General features: G+C 37.4%; 2 pseudogenes across 1 annotated transcript; both read left to right on the forward strand.

Annotated features, from left to right (window-relative positions):
- Window positions 1–4,088: 4,088 nt before the first annotated feature.
- Window positions 4,089–6,727, forward strand: LOC149150098 (AP2/ERF and B3 domain-containing transcription factor RAV1 pseudogene; annotated as a pseudogene). The gene is made up of 2 exons (XR_016262380.1): window positions 4,089–4,314; window positions 4,428–6,727. The product of XR_016262380.1 is annotated as an AP2/ERF and B3 domain-containing transcription factor RAV1 pseudogene (transcript).
- A 10,407-nt stretch (window positions 6,728–17,134) lies between these two features.
- LOC149150099 (calcium-dependent protein kinase SK5 pseudogene) lies at window positions 17,135–17,728 on the forward strand (annotated as a pseudogene).
- The last annotated feature ends 4,922 nt before the right edge of the window (window positions 17,729–22,650 follow it).

Consider the following 22,650-nt stretch of genomic DNA (forward strand, 5'->3'; position numbering starts at 1 on the left):
TAATAGCGACCTTGGCCCTCATTTCTAAAAATATTCTTGTTTCTTTGATTGAGAAAATTGTATGTCACAACTAGCATAATTCAAGTGCAGTAAGTTGTTTGTTACTGAATCCTTCTATGCTATCAAAATCTACAAATACAATTACAGCCAAATTATTTGTTTACTTTCATGATCTCGCAGAAATCAGGATGCAGTATATGTTTATTGCTGAATCCAGCTATACCATCACAATCTAGAGTTTTAATCAAATTGTTTGTTTGTTCCATGAAATTGTATATGAAACCCACAGTGCATAATCAGGGTGAAGTAGATATTTGTTACTGAGTCCATCAGTGCTAATCAGGCTCTACAATTCCAATCCATTTAATCATAAATTTCAAAAAAAATTGGTCCACCATGTATGTGGATCAATCATTAGTCAGTAACCCTACTCCTCAGGAGCCAACGTGCTTTCAAGGGTTGCAGTTTAATGCACATGCTACATAGGAGATAGGTGCTGCCACGGTGTTCAACCATGGGATGTTCAGCTCACAACTTACTTTCTCTGCCAACGGGCCATGGTGCCTTGTAATGGGACATTGATGCTTGAAGGCCTCATTCAATCAAATATGCAGGGAAATATGGAAGGAGGAGTGGCAGCAATCTGACTATCTGAGTTCGAGTCCTAAAATTGAAAAAATCTCGAAATTAGTCTTTCTCCGAAGAATTTTCAACTTCAAAAGAAGTCAAAATGGCACAAGTATTTTTTGTTTTAGGAACTCTCCAACATTTGTACCTCACTCTGCTGCAGTGGGATTATATTAGAATATCTGAAAACAAATATCTAAACATTTTAATACTCACAATAAATTCCATTGTACACCTTGATGTTCTGCCTGTGTTTTATACATTATCCTATGTTAAAATGTCTATTAAGTATCTAATAGAGATGCGAGGAAAGAATTACCGAGAGAAGTTGCAAGTGGGTTAATGTAATGGTTAGAAATTCACAAATTGCCTGTGGAGCTCCCAAGTCACCATGACATCATGGTTGCTGAAGGAGCACATAGTTACATTTGAGCATTTTTCTTTACTGACTCAGACTCAAAATCAGACATATTAGAGCACGGTTCTTACAATTCCTCTATTAATTACAGCAACCATCGCTTTGGCAGTGGACTGCCTGCCCCTCCTCCTGCTTATCAGTCTTCTTTTATACATTAGGTAGGTACGGTGCTTATCTTGCCGTGGTCAAGCAAGTTGTGAAATGTATATGATTTATAACATATCATCCATGAACAAAAGATTTATCGGGCCAGAAACTGGTTTTGGGTTTTCGTGTGCAAGTCCCTGGCTAATGTCATAGTCTCAATAGTCACTGTTAGACATGTCAGCATTCACACTGGCTTTGACACCTTCAAACCTTACTATACTTCAATTCGTTCTATTATTATAATAAAGTATTATTGTTTGTACTGTTCAATTTTTTCTGGTAAAAATATACTGGACTACATTCCATACATTGCAATTTCATACTGACCTCCCATCGTGGCAACTGTCCTTTAAACCTAAATATGGAGGAGATTAAGCCCTTCCATTCCTTCCACCGACAGTGTGTGAAACCATCTAATTTCGACCTAACTCAACATAAATCTCAGGGCCATATCTGCACTTCACGTGTACTGCGTGTACTACCAGATTTTGGTTCCTTTCTCCTTCTCTATCAATCTCATTTCAATAAATTATAAATTACAGACATTCATTGACGCAGTTTCAGAAAGGGTTTCCCCTGCATATTGGGTCACATGAATAAATGAGACAGAGCAGGCTCGACTGGGGTGATCTTGCAACACATTCACAGGACTAATGGAGAGATCAAGAGTTTAGAGTAATGTGGACGTGTTCCCAGGTCGCCCCAGTCGAAACCTCCTCTGCTACTGCTGCTTTAATGGTGTCCTCCGCTTCTCTTCACTTCTTATCTCACAACCAATATACTCAAAGGTAAGGACAGATACTATAACTCCAAGCAAGAAAGAAACAGAATCTGCAACAAGCAACAATGTTTAACAGTCTCTTTCGTTTGTTTGTGATTCGTGCAATCTCCCCTCTCTTTGATAGAAGTGCTTTGTTTTCAGGTGAGCAAATGTTGTTTATAGGGGCAACCATGGGCATTTTTATATATACCAGGAATCTGGCAGATAACAGCAAGGTTAATGGTTTGAACTTGCTCTTATTTTTAGGATTGCAAGATATTTTTAGATTCTAATAGTTTTTAAATGTGATTTTTTGGAAAGTTTTCTTATTAAATTTGTCTAAAATCTGCTGGGGATTCATTGAAATCACAAGCTCTCGAGGTGAACTCTTCACAAAGAAAGTGCCCCAGAGATTTTTGAGGGTGTTGAATCTATATATGCAATTAAAAAGCCAGTTTAAACAACACAAATCAAGATTTGGCCACAAATTTTTTCACTAGGAAGCTCCAAAAAATCTCATTTAAAGACATTGGCTCTACCTATCTGTTATGTAGAATCTGCATTTAATAGCGACCTTGGCCCTCATTTCTAAAAATATTCTTGTTTCTTTGATTGAGAAAATTGTACGTCACAACTGGCATAATTCAAGTGCAGTAAGTTGTTTGTTACTGAATCCTTCTATGCTATCAAAATCTACAAATACAATTACAGCCAAATTATTTGTTTACTTTCATGATCTTGCAGAAATCAGGATGCAGTATATGTTTATTGCTGAATCCAGCTATACCATCACAATCTACAGTTTTAATCAAATTGTTTGTTTGTTCCATGAAATTGTATATGAAACCCATAGTGCATAATCAGGGTGAAGTAGAGATTTGTTACTGAGTCCATCAGTGCCAATTAGGCTCTACAATTTCAATCCATTTAATCATAAATTTCAACAAAAATTGGTCCACCATGTATGTGGATCAATCATTAGTTAGTAACCTTACTCCTCAGGAGCCAACGTGCTTTCAAGGGTTGCAGTTTAATGCACATGCTACATAGGAGATAGGTGTTGCCACAGTGTTCAGCCATGGGATGTTCAACTCACAACTTACTTTCTCTGCCAACGGGCCATGGTGCCTTGTAATGGTACATTGATGCTTGAAAGCCTCATTCAATCAAATCTGCAGGGAAATGTGGAAGGAGGAGTGGCAGCGATCTGACTATCTGAGTTCGAGTCCTAAAATTGAAAAAATCTCGATTGTTTTAGGAATTCTCCAACATTTGTACCTCACTCTGCTACAGTGGGATCATATTAGAATATGTGAAAACAAATATCTAAACATTTTAATTCCTTTCGTATCTAGCTTACCAATCTTCTTTGGCCCTGTTATGGCATAAAAAATATAAAATCTATTTTGGTTCATGGACCATCTTCAGCTTTTGATTGTGACCTATGTCATGTTATAGGGTATGTTTCCAAAATGGCATGTCCCTTTGTTGAAATTCCATTCCATATTAGTATTCTTTTGTCTTATCTTTAGCTTTAATCTTGTGACATCTAATTTATTGCTTTTTGATAGTCATGGTTACTCTTCAGTTTTCTTTGAACCCAAGAAAGAACAGAGCAAAGTTTCTTATTCCTTTGAATAGTGAATGTGACAAAAGGTTGTTGTGGAAGGTGTTGTTTGTATATGGGAAATTTCTTGATCATTGTGTATAATCCTAATGTTGATAGATATGTCTACTAACTGGTTTCAGTTAATGGGGCATTGATTTGAGCGTTCAATATATTTTTATTCTTTATCAAAGTATTCTTTTGTTGTATTTGTGTTCTTCAATTTATGCCTTACGGCGTTTCCTTTGCAACATCTGGTGCAAATGCTAGTATAATTGGTTTCCATCTGAATGTGCACTCTCCTAGAAGGAGAGGAATGCATAGTATACGTGTTGGAGACGAAGTATTAATAAGTAATAAATATACAGGCACGCCTACATTCTCACAAACCTAAGTTTGTTAGCAATCTGAATCTTTCTTTGCCCCAAAATTTTTAGCAATCTGAATCTTTCTTTGCCCCAAAATTTTGGCCCGCATATCGCGAGAGTTGACCTATGGAGCGGGCTAGGGAATGGGTGGGACCTCCTTTTGGCCTGTATGAACGGAGCACTGTCCTGCTCGTTCTAATAGAGGCGGTTCTGGTGGTGTTCATATATTTCTGTGTGCATTCAAACGTCTGTCCATAACATCTTCTCAGTGCCTTTCTTTAAGTTTTTCAAATTTTCAAAGAATCCCTTAGGCTCAATTATGGTGTCTAATAAGTGAGCAGACATAACATTTAAATCACAGCAAGAACGGTGGCGTCTGTTGATCTAGGTTTGTGAATACATCAGTCCACATCAGTTATCATAAATGTATATCACATTCTGCAAGGAGGTTACGCATTGAAGTTTAACCTTTCCAGGTTGTGTGCTGTGACAAACTTGCAGGCTTGAGAGGTAAGAGGTCTGCTTCTACAACCACTCTGTGGCAGTCGGAGATTGATTCGGCCAATGAAGCGCTAAGCTTGGCGTGCTGTGTCACGAACGTCGAAATGAGCTTTACCGTTTATGGCGAGAAGGATGCCTCTGCATTCACCCCTGCCAATCATGACCTCGGCCGCCAAGATCGGTGTGCCAGAGATAAAGCTCAAGAGCAGATAACGAACGAAGGAATCAAGGGTTGGGGTTCTATAGAAGACAGGCAAGATGATGACGTCGAGAGCGCTATGACGGAAGAATTGAACCCTTCGGCCATGGGGATCTCAGAGGAAGGATGGCAGCCGAAGCAAGATGCAGTTATGTTGAAGGCTCCGGATTCGCCCACATCAATGGAAAAGAACCTTCGAGGGCTGCTGAGAATCGGAAGCGAAATGAGCGTCGTGTCGGGATCTGGCGGAGAGTCGGACGTATTTGAGGATCCGAGAAGGTATTCAATGTCGATGGAGCAAACTGGCAAGCTGCCGTCCTCTCATTACAAAGGCGTGGTTCCTCAGCCCAACGGCCGATGGGGTGCGCAGATTTACGAGAAACACCAGCGTGTCTGGTTGGGAACGTTTGACGAGGAAGAAGGCGCGGCCAAGGCCTATGACCGAGCGGCCCTCAAGTTCCGGGGTCGAGATGCCATTACTAACTTCAGTCCTGCAAGAGATGAGGATTCGGAGGCTCGATTCATGAGGGAGCACAGTAAGGGAGAAATCGTCGACATGCTCCGGAAGCACACATATGACGCAGAATTCGAGCATCATAGAAAGAGTCTCATTATGAGGGAAGCTTTGTCGGCCTCCAAGAACAACGCCGGGGCGTCAGGGCTGAAGGTTTCCGGCCTGAGAGCTAATGTCTGTCAAGAAAACCAAGAAACCGTCCACGCAAACACGAAGGTCTCCTCCTCCGCCGCCGTCGCCGCCAAAGAAATGGAAGATCCGCCGCGTGAGCATCTTTTCGACAAGGCTCTTACGCCAAGCGATGTGGGCAAACTGAACCGCCTGGTGATTCCGAAGCAGTATGCGGAGAAGTATTTCCCTCTGGACGCCAATTCCAGCGAGAAGGGACTGCTTTTAAATTTCGAAGATAACACGGGGAAAGTCTGGCAATTCCGTTATTCATATTGGAACAGCAGCCAGAGCTACGTGCTAACCAAGGGGTGGAGCCGTTTTGTGAAGGATAAGAGATTGGAAACCGGTGACATTGTTTCGTTTCACAAAGGATTTGCTCAGACTGATCACTTCTACATCAGCTGGAGTCGCAGGCCGTCGGGTCAACCCGGACTCGGTTTCAGTCCCCACAACCAAAAATCCAAGGCTGAAGTGGTGTATGCCGTCAAGAGGCCGTCGTTCTTGAATCTTTTCAATTCCAGAGGCATTAATAATGCAGCTCGATGGATGCCCGTCTTCTCGCCCAGTTCGAGTAATCCCAACGCCATTACGCAATTCAATTCCCATTCCTTCTCCTCGCCAATCAGAAAATTCGGTCATATGGATGCCCTGAGGTCTCAGTGCTCTGCAGCCCACTTTAACAGCGCGATTCCTTTTTATTTCTCTGCACCGCCCACTAATCAGACGGTTCAAAGCAGATTTTACGCCATTAATTCCGACGCATCGCAACCAATGGACCTAAAGAAGTCGCTCAATTCCGGCGACGGAAGGCCTAATATCGAGCCTCTGCATCCTTTTGTCGAACCTGCTGAGCCCTCAACGGCACAAGGATTGGTAACCCCGGAGTACAAAGTGGTATCGAGTCTCGATCCCGCGACCAAGAAAGGATTAAGGCTTTTCGGAGTGACTTTGGCTGAACCCCAGAGATTTTCAGCGCAGCATCATGAAGAACTAAATCTCTTCCCTCGATGAATCAAGAAACTGCTGCAGCGCCGCCTGTGCATTAAAAGAAATAATAATCATGAAGAAAACACAGATGTGCTGGAAGGGATCAAGTGACATTGCCATTTCACTAATACCCCGGAAATTAGCAAACTCCTGGTCTGTGCAGGGTCGGTTGTAAGCATACGTACACACATGGACTCCTTTAACTGTAAATCCCAAGAACTCAAGGAAAGTCCTTTTTCCATTAGTAAGGTTCGGTTGATTTTTATGCTTGATCCTGTCCAAAAGGACCATTCTTCTGAATCTTTGTTTTCACGCAATTTTTTCAGAGATGGATTTGAAATGTACACAAAAAGTCCAGCATGTTAAGATCGATGTTGCTGTCATTGTTATGAACAACTTTCAGTAATGCTTCAGGGTGGAACGGGTTACTAGAGCCTAATGATATTGAAACGATGCATTATATTCTAAAATTCAGTTGCAGTATATATTTTGCGTTGGAATTTGTTTTAATTTTAAGTTACACCAGATTTACAATGTTTTGCATTAGGAATATTTAAGATATATAATGTATTACATATACATATATTTAGATATATATAGAAAGAAAGACAGACTCTTTTTTTAAAGCTTCACAATAAGTGTTTCTAGTTTATGGACAAACTCGCTAAATAGATTATCACAAAAGTTAGCTGCAGAATATCTGCATAACTTTCTTTGTTGTCTTTGAATATTGAGTAGACTATGATATATGGGGATTTCTCAAAGTAATATTGAGTAGATTAGTATAAATTTATGTCGAAACTCATATTTATTTTTAATATTACATTAAGTAAATTAATTTAATTCTATTTTAAATTGAGATTTATATAGATAAAAGTAAAGTACAACATTCTTATTGGTAATGCCTTGAAAAAATACTATATATTTTATTAGAATATTATTATGGATCTTAAAGTGTAGAAAAGTTGGTGAATCTTATTAGTCCTTAAAATACAAATTGTAAAATGTTTGGCCATATTTTTTAAAAAGATATTCAAATATAATGGGATTTTATATAGTTTTTATAATTTTTTGGTCTTTTTTAAAGTTAAATAACTTTATTTCATATAATTTAGGAAATAATTTTTAAAATAAATGGAAATGAGTGAATATGTTTTTTGGACAAAAGCTTGGAAAGTTAGCCCATTAGTGAAATTTAGCCCCTAGAACTTGTTCTTATTATCTTTCTCCTAGTTTGAAGTTGAGGTTGAGGCTCGCCTGGGTCACCCCTCACCTTTATGAGTGCTAGAGTTGGGATGGGTGCTAGCTCACCCACCCTCCTAAATGTTTGGTCCCTCAAGCACCTGGGAAACTAAAATGTCAATGTCAAACACTCCCCTGCAAATGGCTTCAATTTTTCCCTCAAAGATTCAGATGCTAAATAGAATGTTCTCATGGTCTACACTATTCCTAGGGAATGGGATATAGTGGCCTTCACCAGCCAATATGTCTTTCCAATCATAAAGAATTTAGTATCCCTAGTTTGAGAATAAATTGGGTTAGAAACTAGCCCACATAACTCCTCCAAAATCTTGAATGCATACAAATTCATCTTCCTCTCCTCCACTCCCTTCTCAATTTGTTTTATTTCTTTTCATGTGATGTTTGAGCGTAAGAAAGAGTAATATTTCTCAACTTCCAAAGATTTCTTAGCGGCTTTGGATGTTTGAGTGAGGTGAGTAGCAAAAGAATCTCGATCAGTCTTGTAATATCCCAATTTATCTCCTTGGAAAATTTGTAATTAAACTTGATTAAAAATGTGCATGGATACTTTTATTTTATGATATGTTGATTTACATGGGTTAGATATGCCATGGCATTGTATACATCGTAAATATTTTATTTTTGCAATTAATGAAATGATAATAAATAATCAAGTACAATATAGTATGAGCACCTATAGGGACTATGATACCACAATAGGGGAAAGGTAAGAATGTCTAAGTGATTTCTTTATTATTCCTATCTATACTATCTTATCGATTAAAAATTGTAGCAAGAAAGGCTCAATTTGACTTGTGCCTTAATAAAATTGAGTAATTCGATTTTCCACATCAGTACAATGACTTGGATTGCAGTTAGCTTGAGTGACATGGCCTTTTCACCTAGTTAGATCAACAAATTCGAGTTTGTAGGCTTGGAGTAGAGTTGTGCATGTAATGATTGCTAAAATTTAGCAATCTAGTTCAGTTATTTTCAGTTGAACTCAATTAACTGAGCTCTAGCCATTAGTTGAGTCAGTTAAGGGTCAGTTGAGTAGTTATGACTGGTGTTAACTCACTGATCTCTCATTTAACTAGCCAATCAACCAAAAATAGCCCAAACATGCATGATATTTGAATTGTCTAGTTGGAGTGGAGGAAAAGACACATTGTAATCATCAATTATATACTAGTTGAGTGTACATGCTTGACAATCAAGCAGGGGATCAATTCCTTGGGATTTGGGCAAGGAAATAAGAAATTCCCCTATTCTTTAGGAGCTCAATTTACCCAAGATTATGCAAGGAAATAGGAGGCTAGCTAGGGGCTTGAATAGGCTAAGTGTTGGCTAGGGATAATCATTCAATAAGAGAAACATTTTACAGTGCATGGTGTGCTTCAGAGTTGAAGCAAGACATTGTAATAGTTTCTCATTCTCATCTTATTAATAAAAATTAGTGGAGAGGTTTTTCCCTATTGGGCTCCCTTATAAAATAATTGTGTTCCTTTTGTCTTGATGGTTGCATGTATTTATATCTTGTAATTTTCTATTCTGTAGATTGTACAAGAAATTTGTATCTCTTAATTTCAGTTCAATTTCATCAGTAGTAGCAAATTTCTTACCATTTCTACATGGCATTAGAGCTTGAAAACACAACAAAAACTAGTAAATAGATCTTCTCCCTTGGAAATTTTGATTTACAGATTCAAAGAAATATTTTTCTTCTGTGCGGGAAAATGTCTTTCAACGGATTGAGATTGGAGTTTTCCCTCGAGGGAACCTAGAATTTCATAGCTTGTAAGGACAAGATGGAAGTTATACTCGATGATAATGGTGTGTTGTAATACACCAAAACCAACAGCATTAGGTTCACAATAGTTAGACCATTGGAAGAAGGATACTACAAAAGTCAAGAGGATCATCCCGAAAGGTGTGAGAGACCACATAGTCTCGAATTTACATGGCAAAGAAACTCCATTTTCTATGTGGAAAACCCTCACTGAATTATTCGAAAATAACAGTGATGCCAGGAAATTGGCATTAAGGGACAAGCTCAGAAACATCTGATTGCAGAAAAATGAAACCATTCCACATTACCTCTCTAGATTCACTCAGGTTTGACATGAAATTAGAGGATTAGGAGAAAATGTGCCATTTTTTGAGCTAGTGAGCCTAGTTCTCCTAGGCCTTATGAAATCCTAGCACAACTACCATGACTCTATAAATGGAAGGGACAAATTACCAAATTGGGAGAGTCTTTGGTTTGATTTGGTGCAGGAAGAAATTTGAAGGAACACCAAGAGATGGAGTAACATCCAATGCTGAGGAGGAAGAAAATTTTGCATTGGAAGGCAAGGGAATGAAGGCCGAATGCAAGCCTGAGTCTAGCTAGAACATTGGAAAGAAGAAGGGCCTCAACATGATAAAATGTTTTCACTGCCACGAATATGGACACTATGCAACAAAGTGTATGCATAAGAAATCCAGCAAGAAGGCTTTAGGAGAAGCAAGAGGTGACGCTTTCACCTTCGAATTCGAATTGGACTTCACCCTGATTGCATGCGTGGAAAGCATTGTAATAGAGAGTGTTTGGTACCTAGATTATGGTGCTTGATTCCATATGAAAATATGCAAATAATTATTCAGTAGCCTAGAGGAGAAGGATCTCCAGATGCACATAAAACTTGGATATGATGGGAGGTATAACACCAAAGGAATTGATACTATCACCTTTAAGAGGGAGTCATGCTCCCATCTTCATCTGAAAGATGTTATGTATGTACCTGGGCTAAAGAAGAATTTGATTTTTGTAGCTTTATTGGAGGACAAAGGTTATGATATTGTGTTCAACAAGGGAAAATATTTCTTGAAGCATGTAGCTACTAGGAAGGTGAAACAAATTGGAGTTAGAGTGAAAAATATCTATAAAATTGAGGTGGATGCTTGCACTACACTTAGTAGAAAGGCATAAAACGTACAGAGTCGAGATGTTGGAGAACTCTGGCATAGGAACATGGGACACTTGCACCATGGGGCCTTAAAAATCATGCAACAGATTACGATCGGTCTCCCAAAATGCACCCTTGACCAACATGTTGTTTGCAAGAGATGCACACTAGGGAAATATGTCAAATCCACCTTCCAGGGATGAGATAAAAGAGTTGGAGAAATCTTGGAGTGACTCCACTCTAATGTATGTGAACCATTTTCTACAACCTTTACAACAAAACATAGGTACTATGTTATTTTTGTTGATGAATTTTCTCGAAAATGTTGGATCCCCTTCATGAGGAAAAATGATGAAGTTTTTTCCAAATTTGTTGAATTCAAAGCATTGGTTGAAAAGGAGAATGGTCATAAATTAAAATCCTTGAGAAGTGATAATGGAGGAGAATTTGTATCTAACACCTTTAAAGAATTTTGTGCCAAAGAGGGTATTAGAAGAGAACTGATAGCACCTCATAACCCATAACAAAATGGAGTGGCTGAAATGAAAAATAGAAGCATAGTGGGAGAAGCAAGAGCCATGTTGCATAATCAAGGGCTTTCATTACATCTATGGGCAGAAGCATTCAACATCGTAGTTTCTTTGCAGAACATGAGCTCTCATAGAATACTTGGCATGATCAAACCTGAAGAAACTTTCTCTAAGAGAAAGCCATATGTATCCCATTTTCAAAATTTTGGAGCTATTATGCATTTTCATGTCTCCAAGGATAGCATGAAGAAATTGGAGCCTACAACTGATATGAGAGCCTTTGTAGGATACACAAAGACACCACATAATTACTGGGTGTATTTTTCTTCTCTCAGGATGACAGTGGTGAGGAGAGATGTCAAATTTGATGAGGAGAAGGCTATGAGATGATATCTAGAGCGAGAGATGAGTATCCCACCAAAGTAGGAGCTTCTAGCTCCAAAGGAGGAGCCTCAGACAGAGCTTCAGGATGTTGTGAAGAAGCCACATGTGGAGTAGTAGACAGGAGATTGAGTGGAGGCACCCACTCAACCAAAATATTTCAGAAAGGGGAGGAAGAGAACGCGAGAGGTTTATAGGTTTTTGCAAGATCATAGGGAGCATGTGGGAGCTCCTACATCCTTGCACATGCAGAGGAGGTCACTGGATAGGTATAACAATTACATGGCACTCATGAAAAAACTCATTGATTTTGAGCCTTCTTCATTTGAGGAAGCAGTTTCCCAAATAGTGTGGGTAAATTCCATGGTGGAGAAGTATGCGTCCATCATGAAGAAAAGTGTATGGGAGGTGGTGTTGAGACCAGAGAATAAGTCAATGGTTGGTTTTAGATGGATTTACAAAGTGAAGAATGCAGCTGGTGCCAACATTGAGATGTACAAGTCCATATTTGTGGCCAAAGGTTTCTTAGAGGTAGAGGGAGTTGAATATGAGGAAACATTTGCCCATGTGGCAAGATATTCCTCAATAAGAACCATTATAGCATTAGTTGTGTAGATTGGGTGGAAGATACACAAGATGGATGTGAGGACTTACTTCCTCAATGGAGTGGTTGAGGAAGAGATTCACATTGAACAGCCCGAGGGAATTGAGAAATATGATAGGGAGCCACATGTGTGCAGACTCAGGAGAGTCCCTTATAGTCTCAAACAGGCACCTGGAGCATGGTACACTTGAATTGACACATATATCAGTGGATTGGGCTTCACCAAATGTGAAACAGATGCCAATCTCTATCACATTGTGGTAGATGGAAAATTTCTTACCTTGGTATTGTATGTTGATGACTTGATACTTATAGGGGGTGATAAGTTTATCCACTCTTACAAGGAGGACCTTGCAAGAGAATTCATGATGAAGGACATGGGATTTATGCATTACTTCCTTGGGTTGGAAGTATGGGAGGGAGATGGAGAGTTGTTTGTGAGTTAGGGGAAGTATTCCTATGAAATACTACAAATATTTCATATGCAGGACTACAAGCCTATGGACACACCTCTAGCTACAATATGGAGGAAGGAGCATGGTTCTTTTGGAGAGGTAGTAGATGTTACCATCTACAGACAACTTGTTGGATCCTTGATGTATTTGGTGAACATAAGGCCCAACATATGCTTTGAAATTAACCAACTGAGTCGATTTATGATGAAGCCTACTAACTTTCACTGGAAAGAAGTAAAGAATGTGTTCAAATACCTCAGAGGTACTACAGATTATGGGTTATGGTATATGAGGATAGATGGTGTGAAGCTCCAAGTCTTCACTAATGTAGATTGGGCAGGGAGTCCATCAGACAGGAATAGTACTTCAAGAGCTATCTTATGTGTTGGTTTTGTAGCTATTTCCTGGTATAGTAGGAAATAGAGATCTGTGGCACTCAGTTCAACAGAGGCCAAGTATATGGCTGCAAGTCAAGCAACATGCGAGGCCATATGGATGAGAAAAATTCTTGTGGGTCTTTTCAGTCAATAGATGGTTCTAAAAATGATTTATTGTGATAACCAGAGTTGTATCAAACTCTTTGAAAATCTAGTATTTCATGACAGGTCCAAGCACATTGATACCCGATATCATCACTTGAGAGATTGTGTGTAGAGGAGAATCATGATATTGTAGTACATTCCCACCGAGGAGCAAGACGTAGATATTTTTACAAAGGCATTGTTAAGAGGCAAATTCGAGTTCCACAAGTGTAGGATAGGAGTGGTGCAAAATCTTTTTCTTGCTAAGTGGGAGTGTTAGAAATTGTAGTAAGAAAGTCTCAAATTGACTTGTGCCTCAGACAAATTGAGTAATTTGATATTCCACATTAGCAGGATGAATTGGATTGCAGTTAATTTGAGTGACATGGCCCTGTCACCTAGTTAGATCAACAAATTCAAGTTTATAGGCTTTGAGTAGAGTTGTGCATGTAGTGATTGCTAAAATTTAGCAATCTAGTTTAGTTATTTTCAGTTGAACTCAGTTAATCAAGATCTAGTCATTAGTTGAGTAAGTTGAATGTCATTTGAGTAGTTATGACTGTTGTTAACTCACTAATCTCTCAGTTAACTAGTCAATCAACCAAAAATAGCTCAAACATGCATGAAATTCGAATTACCTAGTTGGAGTGGAGGAAAAGGCATATTGTAATCATCAATTGTATACTAGTTGAGTGTAGAGGATTGAAAATTAAGCAGGTGATCAATTCCTTGGGATTTGCGCAGGGAAATAGGGAATTACCCTATTCTTTAGGAGCTCAATTTCTCGAAGATTGTGCAAATACATATGAGGCTATTTGGGGGCTTGAATAGGCTAAGTGTTGGGCAGAGATATGCATTCATTAGGAGAATAATTTTATAGTGCATGGTGTGCTTCAAAGTTGAATTAAGGTCACATTGTAATAGTTTCTCATTCTCATCTGATTAATAAAAATAAGCGGAGGGGTTTTTTCCAATTGGGTTCCCATGTAAATGAAGAAAAATAATAAACAAATAATACACACTCACACTCATCAATAAATATCAGACATATAGAAAAACCAGACATGGCGGAAAAGGCCTCAGCCTTACAACATTCCTCACATTCTCATTATTAATCAATCCAATGTACAAAGAATAATAATAGTACAAATAAATACATGAGGAAGTTGGTCTCAAGATAGTACGTCTATCTTGGACACTATGGTTGAGAAAATATCTCAACAACACACTAATCGAGGAGCCTAACTAGCTGGAGAGAATCTCTCAACCAACTAAGCCTAAACTGACTTCTAACCACGAGGAACAAACTCAATCTAGAAAAGTAGGATTAAATCCTAACTTTCATGATTTTAATTAATTTAATTATTTGGACTTAGAATTGTTTTTAATGTGAGAGTGAGGCTAACATTCCCCCACCCCCTCAATGATATGTCTAGGTTAAGAACCAGGAACTATCTTCCAAGTTCTCACGCTGAAACTGTTGATCCTCAAAAAACATTTGCCTGAAAAACTGCCAAAGTTGGATGCTGAAGAAGTTGCAATATGAAGAGACCATGAGTCAGCTGCATGTATGATTCATCTCTAAATTTTGGTTTACAACTTCATCACATGCCAAACTGCAAAAGGATCCATCTGTCCTTTGCTTGTAATCAACATTCGTTGTTCACTGAAAAAATATAGAGAACTACCACTGGCTGATGACGTTGAAAAACAACTCACTGTTGCTTTTGCTATGTTTGAAAAACTGCTCGTTGCTAACTTTTTTGTCGATCGCCCATTGGCAAATTTTGTTGATGCTCACTCGCTGATGAAAATGCCCACTGGCTGCTTTGTTGATGTTGTCGAGACTTTCAGTCTGACAACCACTGTCAATTTCATTCACATTTTCCCCCCTTTGTCAGCTGAAAGGAGAGACAATTTTCTTCAAATTAGTTTTGAACTCCCCCCTTCAGGTGTAGGAGTGGTTCATTGGCGTACTCCCCCATTCAACTGCACGAGAGTACCATCTTCATTTTTACTGTTGGTTGCATTATGTGTGAGTGAATTCGATTGTAAAACTTATACAATCTTCTGACTATGGATGACCATTCCCAGGGATCAATCCATGAATAATTTATCTTCAATCTGCTTGATTGTTGTTGTTTGCTGCATTGTGCTGATGAATGATTTGACTTGCCACAATGGTGGCAAGGATGGAGATCAAAACATTGATCTTCCAAATGACTGGTCCTTTGAAAATGAAGGCATTTTGGTTTGACTGCAACTTCAGTTTGCACACATGTCTGTTTGTCTGCAACTTTCTCATGGCTAGTTGATGTTATTTGATCAAGAAACCCTGCACTGATGAAATTGACCAGCTTAAAATAATCAGGGATATGCAAGTTGTTTTCATCTTTGTCATATCCTAATCCTCATCGATTTTTGTTACTTCGAAGTTCTTCCCATGGCTTGATGATTGGTTTGGAAGAAAGTTGAACTGGACCAGGGACCACTTCGACACTTGAAGTTGGTTGGATCAGTGACTTGGAATCAACATTGGTATCTTCATCTGTATGGATGAAAGATTTGGAAACATCACTCTTTAGTTGCAACTCATCTCTTTGAAGTTGCGACTCCAGTTGAAGAAACTCAGTCATTTCATGTGCATGTTGAAGATGTACTTGAATATCAGCAAGAGTTTTTTGGCTGATGTTCACCATGTCTCCAGCTGATGATAAAATCATATCGTTAAGAATTTGGGACAGTTGAATGTGTGTCGCCATGTTAGCTTGTTCACTTTGAATTCAGGCTCACTTGTATTGTTGCTTATTGCTGATGCTTTAAACACTTGCTAGAGTTTTTAAACACTTGCTAGAGTTTTATGACTTGGTTGTTTGAACTCTTGATGTCACGCTCGCTTGATGACGATCGCTTTGCTTGAATGCTTCACTAGAACTTTGTGAATGCTTCAATCAACTTCACACTGGCTCGTTTGTTGTAGATGTTTTGCATTGAACTTTCGCACTTGATTTTGACACACTCGCTTGCTTGGTTGTTTGAATGACACGCTCGCTTGCTTGATTGGTTGAATGACACGCTCGCTTGTTTTGATTGTTTGAATGATGATTGCTTTCTAGATGGCTTGCTTGAACTTGCTTTATTGATTATTAACACTTTGTGCTTTCTTGAATGTACTCACTGAATGTGCTAATTTTAAAAAAGGAAGGGTGTCGAACACTGTCGAAAATGCAACCAAGAGACAAATGACAAGTTCAATATTGATGACTCAGTTGAAGACTTACTTGAGTTAATGTATTCACCTTAACAATTCAAATTAGGGTGTCGGTTACAACTGAGAATGCACTTGTACAATTCAGTTAAAACATGTTTATCTGCAAGTGATACAAAAGGTGTTGATGATGTTGATGTCATCTTGGCTTGAAATGCTTTATTTTGTAGCGTCCTTAACTTGATTGCTTTGATTACATGATGTGAAATGTGCTTGATTGGAATATCATCTTATCAAGTTGATGATGTGACGCTTTGTGCTTGTTTACTTAAGCTTGATTACAAGAGCTTGATTAAGCATTCTTATACTTAAGCTTGCTTATGTGCATGTAGTTGTTTAAGCATATAATACAAAGAGATTGTTTTGATAATCTGAACACAAGTCATGCACACACATTCATTACACACGGTGTACCTATGATTCCCTTATTCAATTTCGGGCAGATCTAGGACACAAGCACCACAAAAATTATGATTTTATTAATTACTGGAGTACATCACTCTTCAATGTCACAACTTTGTAGTATAAACTTCTCAATGAGAATGTCACACTTGCAAACTTTGGAAGCAAATTGTCTTCAAAAACTGCTTTCATTGACTCAATAGCTCTCAAAGTAAAATATTATTGTGGAGTGAAATAATGACTTTCTCTAAAAACGAATTCTCCTATCACTCCAAAAAGTACACCTTATCACTCCATTACAAAAAAAATTCACTTGACTTCCAAAAACAATTTTATGAAATCACTAAATTGATTTCAAAAATTTAAAGCACTCCTTATATCTCCAAAAGAATATTGCCTTTTTTAAAAAATACCTTATTATTCCACTCACTTATCACTCAAAATAAAAACACACGTTATCACTCCAAAAATCTCTATGACCACTTATGTCTCTAGAAAAAATCACTTATAGCTCCACTATTACAAGTCAAAATATTCTTGAAACATTTAGTGATGTGGTTGGAACTCCGTACTATGTAGCCCCTGAAGTACTATGCAAGAATTACGGTCCTGAAGCTGATATTTGGAGTGCTAGAGTCATTCTGTAATTAGAAGGATGCTTGATAGAAAACCCAAAAATCGCCCAACAACTCATGAAGTGCTTTGTGACCCTTGGATTCGGGGTGATGGGGTTGCTCCTGACAAACCTCTTGATTCTGCAGTGCTCTTCTCAGTTGAATCAATTCTTAGCAATGAACAAGATTAAAAAGATGGCTCTTCGTGTTATAGCGAACAGTCTCTCAGAAGATCAAATTGCTGGTCTTAAAGAGATGTTCACGATGATTGATATAGACAACAGTGGTACAATTACCTTCGATGAATTGAAGGATGGATTAAATAGAGTTGGTGCTACTAATCTTATGGAGTCAGATATCCGAGAACTTATGGAGGTAGCTGATATAGACAACAACGGTACTATAGATTATGGTGAATTCATTGCAGCTACATTTCATTTAAACAAGATGGGATGGTGCACGTGATTTTATGGAAAAATTGAAAGAGCTCAGGACAAGCGAACCATTAGTATTGGCTATATATTGGATGAATGGAATGAAGAGTATGACCTTGGTAAAAGGAAAAAGATCAAACAATTATAGTTTGAATATGGCATGAATGACTTCAGTAGGAAAGATTCCAGTGGGCATTTCATGGCGGGTAAAATGGAGGGCAAACAAGATCCATTCATGGGAAAAAAATCCTCTAGATGGTATCGTAAGCACCACCAATGATCATCTTCTCCAGCGACAAATATTGTTTCATCCCGCCTGGCATAAAATAATTAAAGGGCCCGAAGCATTCTACATGGAACCTCTCAATCCACAGTTTGATTGTGTAACTCCGAGTTCCAGGATCGAAAATCCCAGTGTTCTTGAGCCTGCAACTTACAAAACCGAAGAGCTACAGGAGTATTTGTTGTATTATGAGCCAAGCGAAGAATTCGAGATTTGAATAATTGGCGTCGGTCTTGCTAACCTCAGGAACACATGCTTCCTGAATTCTATTCTCTAGTGTCTCACGTATACGCAACCTCTAGTAGCCTATTTTCAAAGCGTCCGACACAAGGCGACATACCACGTAGTTGGATTCTGTGCCATGTGGGCATCTTCAGACATTCTTCAGAAGTAACTCAGCAAATATTTTACAACTCTTATCCAATGTAGTTGTTGGAGCATTGGATCTCACTAGATTCTTCTATAGCAAGATAACACCTGATAAACTACATTGACTATTTAGATCGTACAAATGTTTCCCAATATGCATATGGATTAGTTGCAATGGGCCTACAGCTAAATTCTTTGGGCTTGATAGATGTGCCATAAATTGATTTCAATAGTAGCTTAGTTGAAGCTCCAATACCACATGAAGAAAACTAATAAACAAATAATACACACTCACACTCATAAATAAATATCAAACATATCTAGAAAAACCAGACATGGCGGAAAAGGTCTCAGCCTTACATCATTCCTCACATTCTCATTATTAATTAATCCAATGTACAAAGAATGATAATAGTACACATAAATACATGAGGAAGCTGGTCTCAAGATAGTACGTCTATCTTGGACACTATGGTTGAGAAAATATCTCAATAACACACTAATCTCGGAGCCTAACTAGTTGGAGAGAATCTCTTAAACAACTAAGCCTAAACTGACTCCTAACCATGAGGAACAAACTCAATCTAGAAAGGTAGGATTAAATCCTAACTTTCATGATTTTAATTAATTTCATTATTTGGACTTAGAATTGTTTTGAATGTGAGAGTGAGGCTAATAGTAAAATTATTGTGTTCCTTGTGTTTTGATGGTTGCATGTCATTTCATTTCTTTCTATCTTGTGATTTTATATTCTGCAGATTGTAGAAGAAATTTAAGTATCTTGATTCTAGTTTGATTTCATTAATAGTAGAAAATTTCATGCCATTTCTATATTATCATCTTATAAACATTTAGGATGAGTTACTCTACAAGCTAGATAAGTTATGTTCTCCTAAAGGTGATCTATTGCAGATAATTAGAGAGGCTCACACCTCCAAGGTTGTAGGGAACTTTGGTGTAGGGAAGAAAATGGCCAACTTCCAAAGGTATGCATATTGGTCTAAGATGCAAGAATGGGTAGCTAGGTTCATAAGAAGATGCATGCTTTGTTGTACTAGCAAGCCTAATAACATGAAACAAGGTCTATATCATCCCTCATATGTACCCAATCTCCTTGGGAAAGAATTTCCATGGACTTTGTGGTAGGTTAGTGAAAAATTAGGAAGGGAAATATCATTCATTAACCTCAATATATCTATTCCAATAGTTGCAATTTTTTATTCACCCCACTTGATTTTATAACCAAATTCCTATACAACATAATTTTTTGCAATGGGGAGTCTGACAATAGTTGATTCTCATGCTCCACTTACATTTGGGATGGTAGCCCTTTACGCTCTTAGAAAACATCCCTGTATGCATGTAGCAACTCTTCCAGTTGTTGTTTATATTTCATAGTACACCCCTTCAAGGATTCCTTTTCTCTTCTTGGATTTTCCACATACATATATTCTCTTAAAAACAATAAAACATACTTCTTATTAGAACTTATCAATTTCTGAGCTTGGTTGGAACTTATGAGAAATTTTTTTGACTTGCTTTTATGCACGTTAATGGTGAATTATTTTCCATCCTTGATGAGTAGGTACTAGTTGGCTCTTTGCATGAAAATTACATCCTCCATGTCATGTAGGGGTGTTAACATGGAGCTGGGTTACACTTTTTGGCAAGGGAGGGCATGTTTAGGTGAAAAAAGAGAGAGCTCGATCGAGCATATTAAGCGCTCAATCGAGCCATTTTTTAGCGCTCAATTGAGCCCCTTGAGTGCTAAAACAATTACTTGATCGAGGGTTTAAAACTAACCCTCGATCAAGCACTATGGCTTGATTGAGATCTAACGCTTAATTGAACATCTATTTTCTATTAAAACGTGCGCCCACGGTTTGCATGTGCCATATTTTCACAGACCACAGACAAATAGCAACTCAACCGTTAGACTTACAAATTTATAATCCATTCAAATTCAAGGTATTTGATAAGGTATATTTTGAGCATGGTCAAACATACTTACACATTGCCCCCATACTAGGCTATAGAATGTGCATCTCAGCACAATAACATAAAAGTTTTCTAATGTTGTTCATATTATAGATCCAGTTGAATTTTTACTTTTAGTAAAATAATATCATATCAACTTGGTTAAATTATTAATGTATTAAATTTTAGATCTTTATTGATTCTAAAATGTAAATTATGGGACTCACAATTACTTTTATAAAGGCTTGATCGAGCTCCATAGCTCGATCGGGCCCCTGGTTAACCACCTAAATGGCTTGATCGAGGTTTAAGAAAACCTCGATTTAACTATTTGGATTTAAAATTTAGGTGCTTGATCGAGCATTTTAAGCGCTTGATTGAGCTTCTGAAGTCCTAATAATCAATTTCAGAACCCTTTTTGCAAAATTTTCTGCAACGCCATTTTGTACCCTAGCGGACTTAGGGAAAACTTTTTCCTTAGGTGGCAGAGTTGATCATGTTGGATTCATGAAAGAATCCTCTATATAATGACATATGAGTTTGACATTTTCAAATTAATATAATATGTTTCATCTAATCTCTTTGAAACATAATGTTGAATTTTTTTTGGGACAGTCTTAAATAGGCTAAATAAAAATTTAAAAATAAAATATACACAACGAAATTTTTTCAAAAAATACCACTATATTAATTTACGAGTCCTCTTCAAAATGGTATTCTTGGTTTTTCGATTTATTTAAATAATTGAAATAAAACTTATGCGAACACATGTGCCTGCAAAATATAATTTAAATATTAATTAGCCAACTTCGAAAAAAAAAAAATAAAATATAATTTTGCATAAAAGAAAATTAATATGAAAAATTAGTTCTCTCCGTGTAGATCATGCTCACACACACACACACACACACACACACACACACACACACACACACACACACACATATATATATATTTTAAATTACACATTGTAGACTAAGTTATTCTATGTGAACACACACATACCTCGTAAGATGTGTGAAAATTTGCAAGGATAAATGTTTTATTTAATGAAAAATTGTCATATTATATCACACTAATTTATTTTGCAAAAAATATCATTAGGAAAACAACATAATTCTCCACAAATTGTTTTTTTACTCCGAATCAAAATTCACAATGCTTGTACGAATTTTGAGGGCTTCAATTCAATAAAAGAGAAATTTTGAAATTTGACTGCGGCATTTGGCCCAAAAGTGTAACTCATCCTCATGCATTCACTGTTAGGGGCTTCCAAAATCCACTACACATACAACAAGGAGAAGTACATCTAGTTCTAGGGTCAAAGCATGGAGTTCAGTTACAATTTTTGGCGAAATGAGGTGTGTTTTGCTAAAAAATGGATGCTCGATCGAGCAATTTTAAGCACTCGATCGAGGAATTTTTAAGCACTCGATTGAGCTGTTGAGGTGATTAAAAATAGCTTGATTGAGTGTCTTAAACAAACCCTCGATCAGTTTGTTTTCTAACCCGAGTTAACGGCTCGATCGAGAGTTATGGTTCGATCGAGCTATATTTTTCGATTGTGCCTTTGGCTCGATCGAGTATTATTTCTATATAAAATACCCAGTCGCGATGTGCAAAAGTTATTTTTCTCGGACCATGAGGGGAAAAGGAATTCAACGAAAGGTTTGTAAGCTCGATTGAGATGGAGGAACTCAATCCAGCTATCCATCAACTCCGCCGACGACCCTGAGGCTCCAGCCGAGATAGGTTTCCTCTCATTTTTGTCTATTTTATTTATTTATTTTTCTGCAAAATAAAATAAATTAGTTTGAAAAATCCCTAGCATACAAAAACTACAAAAAACAATCACGGAAATCACCATGAAAAAAAAAACACCAAGAAAACCCTTGAAAACCACAAAAACAACCTAGAAACACACCAATAAAACCCTTAAAGACAAAAAAACTTAGAAAACCACCTAGAAAACCCTTGAAAAAAACCCAAAAAAATATAATTTGGGTTTTAATTTCATTGTATATGTTATCTGCAATGATATCATATTTATTATAAATATTTTCTATGGTAAACTTTATTTTTAATTATTTTACATTTTAAAGTTTTTGTTTAAGAATTTAGTGAAATAAATTTAAAAAAAAAATGATTTTTTGTTATTAAAATTGCATTTTAAATTTTAAACAAATTTGAATATGCTCAATAAAATTTCGAAACATAAAACAATTAAACTATAAAACTCCAATTAATAAATAAATTAGCAACTTTAAATTGACATAATGAATATGGTTACTCATAGTGAACCTCTATTAAATCAAATAAGAAAA

This window comes from Pinus tabuliformis, chromosome 9 (assembly GCF_031772625.1).
Source record: "Pinus tabuliformis cultivar Carrire ecotype Pingquan chromosome 9, CPIR1, whole genome shotgun sequence".
NCBI classification, from domain to species: domain Eukaryota; kingdom Viridiplantae; phylum Streptophyta; class Pinopsida; order Pinales; family Pinaceae; genus Pinus; species Pinus tabuliformis.